The sequence below is a fragment of the Psittacula echo genome (assembly GCF_963264785.1).
Source record: "Psittacula echo genome assembly, chromosome: 5".
Taxonomy (NCBI): Eukaryota; Metazoa; Chordata; class Aves; order Psittaciformes; family Psittacidae; genus Psittacula; species Psittacula echo.
In genome coordinates, this window is record NC_137739.1 from 20,066,442 (window position 1) to 20,081,399 (window position 14,958).

Here is a 14,958-nt window from a genome sequence, read left to right on the forward strand (position 1 = left end):
AGCACTTGACATCTAGATCTCAATGGAAATATGACCCTGAGAAATGAAGGAATCTGCATTACAGAGCTAATACCAGTTTCCATTTCACACAGAGCAAAGAGCGAGTAGGTGAAAATGCATGTTTAAGAAGAAAAAAATAAAAATATTTCATACGCCTGACTTCTAAAGCAAAACAGTGGTGTTTAATGTATTTAATGCTATTTAAGCTGGCAGCCCTTGAGACTGATGTAGTTTTCTTTAGCCAGAATGCAAGCAGAGTGTTTCACAAGCTTTCCAATGAACTACAGCATGTAATAACCATTTATAGAGATGACAGGACTTTAATAAATTCACAAGGCCCTGTAAAGACTGTGAGGAAGAACACTATATTAACAAAATCTTTATTGTATAAGCTATAACAGCTCTTTTACATTAGATCTTCTGTTCTCCCAACAACCACTTGCAATTGCTTGCTAGCATTTCATTGCATGACTTCAGAGAGTGGTCCAGGCTCTTACTACAGAATGTGACACAAATCAAACCAACCAACCTACCAATAAGGTCTTTACCACTTTAAGAGTGGGTAAAAATTCCTTTCCTCACTAACTAGTGACTGCTACAGCCCTGACACAATTGATCTCAGATTTCTAACTCTCACAAGAAATAATTTCCCACCCTTAATTCAGACAGAGTCTTTTTTTTCTTTTAGATTTTAAAGGAAATAAACACATCAGCCCCTGTGCTCTTCCTACCCAAGACAGCAGGTTAAAAAGCATGTCTGTAAGGATGTAGCATATATAATTTATGCTTAGAACCAAATAAATATCATGAAAACACCATGAATAACTAATGATCAGGGATATCAGCATATCAAACTTGCATCAACTTAGTATGCCGTTAGAAAACAGAAACAAATTAAAAGGCTACAGTTGGGAAAAGGCCCAACAGGGTTAAAAAAAGAGGTTTTTTGAATCAGGCTCCATAAGGTTTCATATGAACTACTTGTTGGGTTAGATTAATACACGCCAGGAATTTCATCTTACTTTTGAAGACAGAGATAGCCTTGTTGACCTCTTTAGGTCTCTTCCAACAGAGCTTCACTCATCCTGGATGGCTGTTATATGCTTATAGTGAGTTTTCTTGCTGCATAACACAGCAAAAACCTTTTTAGTGAGTGTCATTGTCTTTTAAAATATTAAAGGAAAATGATGAAGTAGCTAAGGGAAGATGTTCTAAATTAGTGGAAGTAAAAATCTTGGATAATCACCATTGAATTCCATATTTTAGACAAGATTCACATAATATTCAGTCAGTCTTTGGCTACTACATATAAAATGTAACATAATATTGGCCATTTCCTAGTATACCAATTGTAGTGACACATAATGATGCTGAGGCAGAAAACAAAAGTTTTCACAGCACATTTAGCTAACAAAGTAATATACAGCCCAGCTCATAGACTTGATATCAATTTTCACTGTTGTTTTTAGGGTAAATTGAGTAAGACTGGGCAAAAGAAATATAATTTCCTCTTCATTTTTTCTGTGGGAGTCAACTGAAGCTTGAGATCTAGTTGCCATATGCTGATGTGAATATTACATTAATATCACAAAATATCTAATCCTCTTAAGACAGTTTCCACAATCTTGATCTTATATCATACACAATTAACATAGACAAGAAGCAGCATGAGAGACATTATTATTTCTAGCTGAACAGCATATTATAAGTAAAATATCTCTTTGCTTTAAATGTCAATGCAAAAGAATGGATTGGTTTAAAATATATATTGGGCAAATAGAACATAGAAAAACATGGAGACCTGCTACCAGCCAACTGGAATCAGTTTCTTCTTACTTGTCTGAGTAGCATGTTTTTAAGTATTCAGGCTGTAAATATGTCGAAGTAACCTGAAGATCATTTAACAATTTGACATACACAGAGAAAGAGCTGAGGCAAGAGCAATATATGTGACTCCCAGGAGGATAATCCACCTGAGTTATAACATTTTTAAATGTGCTACATAATGTAAGTATTAATAGGACACAGGTGCCTTTGCTTTTTCATAGAAACAGGTGCACTGAGGCAAACCAAATTATTTTTAATCAAATAGTTTCTATTTTAGACAACGTAAGCCAATGATTCTAGAAAGAGCTTCCAAATTCTCAAGTGCCTGATGCTGCCTGCGAACACACAGTCTCCAGGGTTTGTAAAAATACACAGCCACGTCGGATTAAACATCAGAACTGAAGACACGAAAAAACCTTGGTGCCAAAAATTAATCCAGGAAATACTACTATTCAAGCATATCTACCAGGCTAAATGTCTAAGAAACAAAGAATTATGTCACTGAAAATATAACTGGCATGGAGATTAATCAAATTAAATCAATGTCATAAACAGGAAGAGGAAAAAATATAATCAGATCTGCATAAATAGTATCTTTAGCTTGCACTATGACTTAAAATCTAAGTGATTTTCTAAAAAACAATGTGCTACCTTTCACTGCAGACTGCTGGAATCATGTTGAGGTACAGTCTTAGGGCCTGACTATAAAACAGTGTTAGAGAAGGCTTATCTGTACTTGGACAGAAACTTCACAAAACTCACTGGGTATTTCTGAAAGCGGTATCAGCAGCATACTAGACAGGTTGAGGTATTTTTGGCAAAGAAACGATCTAAACCAGAGACTAAGCCTGGTAACACAACCTCAGGTTCAGCACTAGCCACGTGTAGCTATTGAAATGACACCTTTTGAGAAAATATGACTATTATTAGCTCTAGTCTTCATAATGTTATAGTCTGAGGAAACTACATTTTCAGCAGGTTCTTCCCTATTTCCTCACTGAAACTAGTTTGAATTTGCTGAGGTGAGTAGCTCGAGAGAGGATGCCTTCAACACCAAGCAGGGAGGAGATCAGTGTCCAGGAGCCTCAACTCAGAGCAGCCAGAGCCACCAAGAGAGGCTCAGGTCCTCGACAAGACTTGCCCAGGAGCCAGCAGCTCAGCAGACGTGAGCAGCTGACTCACAGTGGGCGGAGCTAGGAGGAGAAGCACCAGCTCAGACTGGTTAAAAACCTGCCCCTGGGAGTGCAAGTGACCAGGAGTGCAGTGAGGCAGTTTGTGCGGCAGTTTGAGCGGGATGGTGAGTACTCGCCATATGACCAGGGCCTGGTCTGGGACCTCTGCTCTGGCTGCCCCGGCGGTGGCCAGCGTAGGCATCCAGACAGAGCCAATGAGAGGGTAGGCTGCAGTGCAATGCTCAGAGTGTAGAGAGTGCCTGCATTGGTCTTGTGAGGGAACAGTGCACAATGGGCAGGGCTGCACTTGGTGCTCCCTGGTGGAGGTCCTCCTGCAGCAGGTGGCTGAGCTGCGGGATGCTGTTAACAGGCTGCAAGATATCAGGGAAGCTGAGAGGAAGCAGGAATGCTTGCTCCAGGCCCAAAGTGTGCAGGGGCCTCAAGCATCCCCTGAAGCTCATGGGGGAGTGGAGAAGGCTTTCAACCCAGGAAGCTGGGAAATAGTAACAACAAAAACCAACAAAAAAAGGAGGAAGAGGACAATTAAAAGCAAGGGGCTTCCTCTTAAAGCTGTTGTCCCCACCCAGAACCACTTTGCTGTCCTCCAGGGGGCTAAGAAGGGCACTTGCACCAGAAACAACCGGCTGGTGCACCGGTAAAGAAGATCACTACTGGTGCTGCGAGGAAAAAGAGGCAAGGGACTCAACTTTGAAAGGGACAGAAGCACTCATCTGTCAGCCTGACCTGATATTGAGGGAGGTGTGTTGTCTACCTGGGGCACTGATCAGGGATGTTGCAGAGAAGCTGCCTGCTCTACTGAGTCCCACGGACTATTATCCACTTCTAGTGATCCATGTGGGTGCTAGTGATGTAGACAGCAGTGGCCTGGAGAACATAAAGAAGGACTATAGAGCCCTGGGAGAGGTGGTTAGGGGCTCTGGAGCTCAGATTGGCTTTTCGTCAATTCTCCAGGATACAGGGGAGGACCTTAAAAAAGCTAGGAGGATTGGCCAGGTTAATAAATGGTTAAAAGGATGGTGTCACAGTTAGGGGTTCGGGTGTCTTGAACATGGGGCCCAAGTTTGTAGGCCAGGTCTACTGGGGGCTGGTGGAGCTGATCTGGCAAAGAAGAGGAAGAGTGGTTTTGGTAGGAGGGATGCCAGACTGGTCAAGGTTTCTGTAAACTAGATGTGTTGGGGGAGGGGGGCACTGTTTCATCCCAACACACCCAGTCAGTTGCCAGCACCTATAATAAATGCTCGGAGCGATGCAGAGATATTCCAGCCGCTCCAGCCAATGAGCCAGCTTCATTTGGAGCTTGGCTCAGATGCCTCTATACAAACGCCCGTAGCATGGGGAACAAACAGGAGGAACTAGAGATGTGTGCACGACTGCAGGAATATGATATAACAGGCATCACAGAAACATGGTGGGATGGCTCCTACAACTGGAGTGTTGGAATGGGAGGTTACAGGCTCTTTAGAAAAGACACGCCTGGCAGGCGGGGAAGAGGAGTTGCTATTTATGTTAGGGACAGGCTGGAGAGTATGGAACTCTGTCTGGGGAAGGGTGAGCAGTCGACAGAGAGTTTGTGGGTCAGAGTTAAAGGGAGAACAGCGATGGAAGACATTACTGTGGGGATCTGTTACAGACTGCCTGATCAAGAGGAATCTGTGGATGAAGTGCTGTATAGGCAGATAGGAACAGCCTCACGCTTACAGGCCCTTGTTCTCATGGGGGACTTCAACCACCCTGACTGTAGGGACTGGCGCACGGAAGATCACGTGATGTGATGGGGAGTTACCAGGAGGGGCGGGACCCAACTGACTCTAGGGAGGCGCTTATGCAACATATATAAGCAATTGTAACTGCGCAATACATGTTGTTGACCCGCATTCTGTGACTGCTCTATGTCTCAGCCCTAGTTCGGAGGGAACTAGTGCTTCCGTCCCTCACCACGTGAGTAGAGGAAAACCACAAGTGGTGATCCTGACGTGATAGCGATGGACGTGTGCCACGTGGTACAGGTACTGAAAGCCCTCGTGCAGCAAGCTATGTTGCCGAAGGCGATACATTCCGGGACAGCGGGCCACTGCGTCCAATGGTTGCGAGGCCGGGGGGTGGTGGAGGCCCCCGTTGATGTATTAGATACCTCCCGATGGGGACGGATCGCCAAGAGCTTTTGGAAGCGGTCTTGGCTGGGGAAAAGAAAGCAGGAGATCTAGGGGAGATGTGGGGTGCCATCGACAAGGTTGTCTCCAGGAGTCGTGAAGAACAAGAGGCAGCCTGTGCGGCTCGTATGGCATTGTATGGTACTCTGTAAACCGACACCGCTGGGCCAGCGGCGGAGGAAGGTTGCCAAACCGGCGCTTCTCTTCTTGGTGAATCAAATTGGCCACCCGCGGAGGAGATCCTAGATGGGGGAGCTCAGACAGTGCCTGCGGTTCCGGTAGGGGAGAAAGGCTTAATATGCCCGTTGAGGGAGCCGACAGAAGAAGAGGGAGCGGGGGGCGCTCCATCACCCCTCGCCTACCCCTGGAGGGAGTTGCAAGAGGCTGTACAACATATTACAGATGGGAAGGCGATATTGCAGCAAGCGCCGCAAGAGCTGTCGCTTCCTGGGTTACTGCGGTGGTGGGCCACTCTGCAGGGAGAGACACAGGCGGCCCCCATGATTGCAGCGTTAAGGGCAGCTTGGAATTCAGAGAGCAAGGAAATGGGAGGTGCTAGAACGACATGTTGTTACGAGTGCGGAGGCTCAGGCCATCGAATCTGCCAATGCCCTTCTCCTTCACCAAATAAGGGAAAAGGCAGAGACCTGAACGAGAAAAACAACTCTGGCTTGATCTGCTGGCGATGTGGGGGGGGCAGTCATCGTGCGTGAGACTGCCAGAAACCACGTCCGCAGCAGCAGCAGCAACGGCAGCCACAGGGAAACGGGAAGTGGAGTGTTGTGAGCCCTGGCAACACTCCCCTTTGTGTAACAGGGCAAGGGATGGGGGGGGTTCCCCACAATGAGCGACAGCAACCCTCAGAGCTTACCCTGGGGGAGTCCTCCCTACTGACAGCATTGTCTTTATCCTTGGCTACCAGGTCAGAGTGTTTAGTTTGCTTTCAACACACCCTACCGGATATGGAACTGCCCTCTTTTACATGTATTGCTAAAACAAAAACAAAAACAAAAACAAAACAAAACAGAAAATACCTGGTTACTCTACAGACTCCTTACAAACGTTAGAACTAAATGGTGGTGTTGTGGTATTTCAACAATAACCTGATATTCCGCTTGACATTGTCTGTGATTCTTTGTATATCATAGAAATTGTTCAACGTCTAGAGAAGGCAATTTTACAGGAAGTTATTAATTACAAGTTAGGGACTTTGTTGAAAACTCTGTTACATCTTATAAATAATCGTAACTGTAAAGCAATTTAATGTACCATTATTAGGAGTCCCGTTAGGTAAATGGGCAAGTGTTAACCCCTATAGCCTTTTGAACATGTTATATGAGTACTGTGGTTGACTGTGGACTTGGGACCCCATATACAACTCATTTGATAGTCTCTCTGTAATCCACATGTACTAGGAGTTGGCAAATATAAGTATATCCATGTTTTTATCAGCCCTTGGAGACTTTTTATGGATATTGCTGACTACTTCTTCCGAGGTAGGCTGGCCACCTGCATCGGAATGAGTGTGCATTTTGGTCAGTGTAAAAGCCCAAGGCTCATGCGATGTGGGGAGGCAGAGCCTCTGCGGGGACGCCTGCTAAAGTTGAGCCTGCCACCTCACACTGTGATGATGCTTCTTGGAGCTGATTTTTGATTGTCTTCACAGGGTCCTTACGCCATGTTCCGTATGAGGGACCGTGTAGTGGAAGTAATGATTGTCTGGGTTTTGTGTTTCAAATATTGTAATTGTATGGACTTTGCTTGTGGGATCCCATATGTGTGTGCGTGTGTGTTGAGGGCGGACAGTGTTCTGTGTATTTCTTGTTGTTGGGTTTGTGTAAAAGTTTTAATGGGTAGCAGATTAACATTTTGGACAAGAAAGGGTTAATGCAAAAGTGATGTTGCTGGCAGGTATTTATGGCTGCTGCTAAGCAGGCAGGCAGCTGTATCTTCACATTCCTTTTCCATCAGAATGCCTTTGAATCACATTATCCTGCCTTTTCTTCTATGTGCTACTTACATGTCACGGTTGATACCTGTAGCAGTGTCATCTTGGCTACGGCACAACTCAAGCAAGACGCTAAAGCGGCCATTTTGCACTGGCGCGAGGTCATGGCGATTTTGGAAGTCCCTAGCCAGATCAAGACCGACAACGGTCCGGCATATTCAAGTCAATTGGTAGCCTCGTTTTTACAACAGTGGGGCATGGAACATAAGATCGGTCATCCTTATAACAGCACTTGCCAAGCTATCGTCGAACGCGCGCACCGGACTCTGAAAGCTTGCCTCATGTATCTTGAGGCGGGGGAACCCATGCCTGGGGAAACTCCCGCAAGCCGTGTGCGCCGACTTTTACTTTCTGCTCTTAATATAGGTCCATTTGCCCTACGTGCTCACGGACAGGGCTATGCCTGTGTAGAGGGTGAGACTGGGCTACGCTGGGTACCGGCAAAATGGTTATTACCATATTTGTAGTTGTGTCCGTAAGTTTGTATTTGAGCTCTGTTTTACAGGTGGTGATTGGCGCTTGACTGTATCTGGGAGAGAGTGATACAACGAACCTTTGGAAGGAGGTGCAAAATGACGTCCATGGCCCCGTGTGTGTCCAAATGACTTCGCTCACGGATCCAGTTACTACATGCCTTTTTGCACAACGATGTTTATTTCTTCCTTGCTTGATTTCTATAGTACGCACCATGCTTGAACGCTTAGTGACACGAACCCTTATGGTACGAGCATATTGGACATACGCTCCTCTTACAACAAATGAAACTGTATTGTAAGGTTGTGATTTGGTTAATTAGAGCTATGAGTTGCTTATCTGGAATAACTGTTAAAACCCTGAGCTTTCTGGTCTTGAGGTGGGGGAGATGTAGGGACTGGTGCACAGAAGATCACGTGATGTGATGGGAAGTTACCAGGAGGGGCGGGACCCAACTGACTCTAGGGAGGCGCTTATGCAACATATATAAGCAATTGTAACTGCGCAATACATGTTGTTGACCCTCATTCTGTGACTGCTCCATGTCTCAGCCCTAGTTTGGAGGGAACTAGTGTTTCCGTCCCTCATCACACGAGTAGAAGAAAACTACACCTGACATCTGTTGGAGTGAAGGTACGGCCCGGCAGAAGCAATCCAGGAGGTTCCTTGATTGTGTGGAAGAAAACTTCTTTCTGCAAGTAATAGAGGAGCCGACAGGAGAGGTGCCATGCTTGACCTCGTGCTCACCAACAGGGAAGGGCTTGTTGGAAATGTGATGCTCCAGGGCAGCCTTGGTTGCAGTGACCACGAGATGGTCGAATTTGAGATCCTCAGAACAGTGAGAAGAGCGTGCAGCAAGCTCACTGCCCTGGACTTCAAGACAGCAGACTTTGGCCTCTTCAGGAACCTGCTTAGTAAGGTTCCATGGGATATAGCCCTAGAGGGCAGGGGGCCCCAAAACTGTTGGTTGATATTCAGGGATCACCTGCTACAAGCTCAGGAGTGTTGCATCCCAACTAGAAGGAAGTGCAGCAGGAGGGCCAGGAGACCTCCTTGGATGGATAAGGAGCTGCTCAGGAAAATTCAAAGGAAGAAAGAGGCTTATAAAAGGTGGAAGCAGGGACAGGCAGCCTGGGAAGAATACGGGGATGTTGTCCAGGAAGCTAGGGACCAGGTTAGGAAAGCTAAGGTCCAGTTAGAATTGAACTTAGCTAGGGATGTTAAGGATAGCAGGAAGGGATTCTATAGGTACGTAGCGAATAAAAGACAGACTAGGGACAACATGGGCCCCCTCCGGAAGATATCGGAAGAACTGGCTACCCTGGATTTGGAGAAGGCTGAGATTCTTAATGACTTCTTTGCCTTGGTCTTCACTGGCAAAGGCTCTGACTGCATCACCCAAGTCTTGGAAGGCGGACGCAGGGATTGTAAGAATGAAGACCCTAGGCTCACTGTAGGAGAGGATCTGGCTCAAGACCATCTTAAAAACCTAAATGTACATAAGTCCATGGGACCTGATGAAATCCATCCGCGGGTCCTGAAGGAGCTGGCGGATGAAGTTGCTAAGCCACTGGCCATCATATCTGAAAAATCATGGCAGTCAGGTGAAGTTCCTGATGACTGGAAAAAGGGAAATATAACCCCCATTTTCAAGAAGGGGAAAATGGATGACCCAGGGAATTACAGACCAGTCAGTCTCACCTCTGTGCCTGGCAAAATCTTGGAGCAGATTCTCCTGGAAGACATGCTAAGGCACATAAAAAACAAGGAGGTGGTTGGTGACAGCCAGCATGGCTTCAGTAAGGGGAAATCCTGCCTGACCAATTTGGTGGCCTTCTATGATGGGGCTACAAAACTGATGGACAGGGGCAGAGCAGTTGACGTCATCTACCTGGACTTGTGCAAAGCGTTCGACACTGTCCCACATGATATCCTTGTCTCTAAATTGGAGAGACATCAATTTGATGGATGGACCCTCGGTGGATAAAGAACTGGCTGGATGGCTGCAAGCAAAGAGTTGTGGTCAATGGCTCGATGTCCAGCTGGAGACCAGTAACGAGTGGTGTCCCTCAGGGATCGGTGTTGGGACCGGTCTTGTTCAACATCTTTGTTGGTGACATGGACAGTGGGATTGAGTGTGCCCTCAGCAAGTTTGCCGATGACAACAAGCTGTGTGGTTCGGTTGATACGCGGGAGGGAAGGGATGCCATCCAGAGGGACCTCGACACACTTGTGAGGTGGACTGATGCCAACCTTATGAAGTTTAACCATGCCAAATGCCAGGCACGTCTACAGGTTGGGCAGAGAAGAGATTCAGAGCAGCCCTGCAGAGAAGGACGTGGGGGTGTTGGTCAATAAGAAACTTAGCATGAGCCGGCTTCAGTGTGCGCTCGCAGCCCAGAAAGCCAACCATATCCTGGGCTGCAATCAAAAGGAGCGTGACCAGCACGTTGAAAGAGGTGATTCTGCCCCTCTACTCTGCTCTTGTGAGACCTCACTTGGAGTACTGTGTGCAGTTTTGGTGTCCTCAACATAAAAAGGACATGGAACTGTTGGAACAAGTGCAGAGGAAGGCCACGAGGATGATGAGGGGACTGGAGCACCTCCCGTATGGAGAAAGGCTGAGAAAGTCGGGGCTATTCAGCCTGGAGAAGAGAAGGCTGCGTGGAGACCTCATAGCAGCCTTCCAGTATCTGAAGGGGGCCTACAAGGATGCTGGGGAGGGGCTATTCATCAGGGACTGTAGTGACAGGAGAAGGGGTAACGGGTTCAAACTTAAACAGGGGAAGTTTAGATTGGATATAAGGAAGAAATTCTTTACTGAGAGGGTGGTGAGGCACTAGAATGGGTTGCCCAGGGAGGTTGTGACTGCTCCATCCTTGGCAGTGTTCAAGGCCAGGTTGGATGAGGCCTTGGGTGACATGGTTTAGTGTGGGGTGTCCCTGCCCATGGCAGGGGGGTTGGAACTAGATGATCTTAAGGTCCTTTCCAACCCTAACTATTCTGTGATTCTGTGAAATAGGTTTTGGACGAGTCCTGAGGAAGCAGCAAAGATGCTGTGAGGGCTGGAGCAGCTCTGCTCTGGACACAGGCTGAGAGAGCTGGGCTTGTTCAGCCTGGAGAACAGAAGGCTCCTTAAGGGGAGACCTTAGAGCTGCTCCTACTGCCTAAAGGGGCTACAATAAAGTTGGAGAGGGGCTTTGGACAAGGTCTTTTAGGGACAGGACAAGGGGGAATGGCTTTAAACTGACAAAGGGGAGACTGAGATGAAATCTTAGGAAGAAGTACTTCCCTGTGAGGGTGGTGAGGCACTGGCACAGGTTGCCCAGATGAGCTGTGGCTGCTCCATCCCTGGCAGTGTTCAAGGGCAGGTTGGACGGGGCTTGGAGCAACCTGGTCTAGTGGAAGGTGTCCCTGCCTATGGCAGGGGATTGGAACTGGATGAGCTTTAATGTCCCGTCCAACTCAAACCAGTCTGTGATTCTACGAAAATATAGTTCAGTGCTAAGAAACAGATGTTGTATTCCAACAAAGAAATAGTTCATCTAATTGCTAAGCAAATGATGAAAAGGTACCATTAGTTGCATCCAGAGAGGGCAATGTTTTATGCTGATTACAGATTTGGTACCTTAAATTCAAAAGTATTTGCTGTAATGGCGTTTTGGCTGCAGAATATAACTACCTTCTTGCACTAGAGTTAATACATAAAAATCCAATTCCTGGGATATGCTTCTGTACTTCCCCAAAATCCAGAGGGATCTCCATTTCAGCTCCAGTATATTCCCAATCCATATGTGTGCAAAGCTGTGTGGGAGACTCTGAAGGTAAAAGGTTCCATAAAAAATTATAGCCAGAGTCTACGAAACAGTACGAGTGAAAGATAATGGAGAAATGGAGATGACACTGAGGACACAGATGGGTTATTAAAATTATCATTTTCCATTTGTTATTACAAATCAAGATCTGCATTAACCCTGATCATAGGATAAACAATACAACAATGCTGAAAAGAACAAGGACCTTCCAGTAACAGCAAAATACCAGATACAACCTATATAATAACTTTAAATACTTAGTAGAATCAATGTTAAGAGAGAAAGGACTTTAGGAGATGGCAAAATTAAGGGTAATTTCTTAAGACTGAAAAAATATTATCTGTATTTGTGGAAAAATAAATAAAAAATCAGCCAACAAAAGTTTTTCATAGTTAATAGAGTACTTATTAAAAGAATTTGAAGAGGTAGCTTGAGGAATCTTCAAGCAAATGCAAAGAACTCATCCTCAAGCAGGACGCCCTGGTAATTGTGTGAAACTATGCTTCAGTTTTCTGTGTATCAACAGCTTACTATGACTTCTAAAAGGTTATGGAGAAGCTCCTTAGTTCAGTGGATCTTTTTTACAAGGAACAGGCAATTTTATATTAAACGTATCAGTAGACTCACTTAAGTTACTAAGTCTGCTATAGACTTCCTCTGTAATTTTGAATTTAATTTCACTGTACTTCATCTCCCCATCTGTTTTGAGGATGCTTGGATACTGCAATAAAAACCACATAAGAATCTAGACATACGTAATTCAATCTTCCCTAGCAACAGAAAACTCAAGGGTTTTTTTCTTAAGAAGATTGACAACGGATGTGCAACCTTAACAGCGTGAGAAAAAATGTTTTTATTAGGAACTGTATATCTTGATTAACAGCATATCTACGGTAAATAAAAAAAAAAACAACAGTCAGGGCCATTAGGTGAGTATCTGTAGAATTTTTAGTTAAAAACTCATACACTAAAATTTTTAGAATATTATATATAAAAACATAGTTAAATATATGTGTGTATGTATTTTTTTACACATGGAAAACACTTTTGTACTCTCAAGTTATTTCCTTCACTCTCCTGTGTACCATCTGCAACTAGCAATTTGTTTAGAAGATGTGTGTCCTGATGAGACGAAGGTGTTGTGACAACATAAATTAATTTTTCAATGTTAATAAAAAAGACTGTTTAATGTTATGACTTTTAACCAAGATCATTTTGTCTAATTTTTTAACTCAGTTTTCATAGCCTTTTTCTTAATTTTTTCTACATTCACAAGCAAGACAATGCACTAAAAGCACTAAGAATTGCCCAGAAAAGAGGACAGAACAAGGGCAGAGAAGAAGGAAGAGAAGCAACCAAGCCATAAAAATAAATGATTGCTTCTATTGCTATTGTAAGCCCTATGAGTTCTGATACAACATGTTCAGCAGCATGCATTGTTTCTGAAACTGCAGCTGAATGTAATTTATGCCTACAATAATTTATAAGGTATTCCAACATGTTATACTTACTCCACACACAGTAATAGATATGTGGTGTACAGTCCATAATGCTGGCTGCTTCTTTTGCAATAGAGCGATGCTCCACTTTTGAGAACTTTGATGACTGGCAGTGTTAAGAGAATCAGACAACATTTTACATTAGTGAGTGCATTATGTGCTGATTGCTTCCTCTGTTAATTCATTTTGCTTGCACAGTAATAGTATAGAAATAAAACAATCACAAATAGTCAGCTCACAAAATCAGAAGATCATGGCACATTCCAACCACCGACCTGACAGTACCCAAACACAATGGATCCATTTCAAAGCCTCCCAACTTGGCAAAAAAATGAACTGCCCTTTCATAACCATCCTGCTTTTCAGAAATATAATTGTCACAAAGGATCCTAGGATGTGTTGTTACAGAATCACAGACTGGTTTGGGTTGGAAGGGACCTTAAAACTCATCCCATTCCAACCCCCTGCCACGTGCACACCTTCCACTAGACCAGGTTGCTCCAAGCCCTGTCCAACCTGGCCTTGAACACTGCCAGTGATGGGGCAAACACAATTTGTCTGGGCAACCTCTGCCAGCATCTCATCACACTCACAGGGAAGAACTTCTGCCTAAGATCTCATCTCAGTCTCCCCTCTGTCAGGTCAAAGCCATTCCCCCTTGTCCTGTCCCTAAAAGCCCTTGTCAAAAGCCTCTCTTCAGGTTTCTTCAGATTTGTTGATGGGTATGGTTGCATTTTTGCAACAATAAATGGTGTGAAATTAACAATAAACACAGAGTTGTTCATCCTCCCTATGCGGAACAAATTACCGTAAGTAATATTGAGTTTCTATAACACAGCATTCCTTTTATGAAGGCCAATGATATTTTAAGATTCTAGTTTAGGGATGGAAAGAAAGAATATGCTACCTAAACTGAAATTCATTTGGAAATGACAGAGATACCAGAATAATGGCACTAACATTAAAAAAATCAGTCTACTGAAACTACAAAGCAAATCAAAATGGGCAGTATATAATTACCAGAGCTGTATTTGGACAGCACACTGAAGTTCACATTTACACTTGATGTGAAAGATGGCACAAGAAGCGTGACATCATCTCTAGTACACCGGTCCTGCATACATAATAACTTGGAAAGACAAGTGTTGCCCACTGAAATACAAACACCAGTTGCTACACTTTCTAAGTATTTTTACCTCTGGGAGAAAACCACTGCTCTGCTTCTTGATTTTAGTTATTAAAGGCAACAGGAACAATTGTAGATTTTCACATTCCCAATATAAACCACGACACAGCCATGGAGCTTGCAGTAACTACTGAGGGATATAAGCCGTAGATGTACAGCCCTGAAATATATAAAAAATTATTTTCAACCCTGAAAACTCCAATTGGAACCTCTTAACTCTGAAACTATTTCCTTAAAATCCCTTAAAATAATGATCTTATTTTCTGTAAGCACATTATATATGAAGAAATGTATTTATACACACTTTTGGGAATAAAGACAAAATCAACAGTATGAAGACATAATTGACTGCAGGTTGGAAAGTGTGAACTGAGCCAAAAGACAACTTAAATATCACTTTTCTTTACACTTCAGGAACTTGCAGGGGCCAGCTGCTTTACTTTCCTTTCTCATAAACTGAATAATAAGCTCTCTAAAGGCAGGACAATCCATTGATCTGATTATTTATATAAGACATTGTCCTTTCATCCAAAAGACCAAGACCACTATTTTGCATATTTTTTCCATTTGCTTAATTCAGTCTGAACTGAATAAAATCTTTTAGTATGTTGCTTCAATGAATGTTACTTTAAGCACTAAGGGTGCCTACATCCACAGAGATGTAAAGAGTTTTAAAGCAGGGCAAAGCCATTCATCTTGGTCATTCTATCCTCAAATGGAAGCTTGCTGCTCAGTAGGACAGCATTCCCAGGAACTACGCTCAGCAAAGCCAGCTCTTTGACACATGGCTCTCTCCCTTCAAGAAG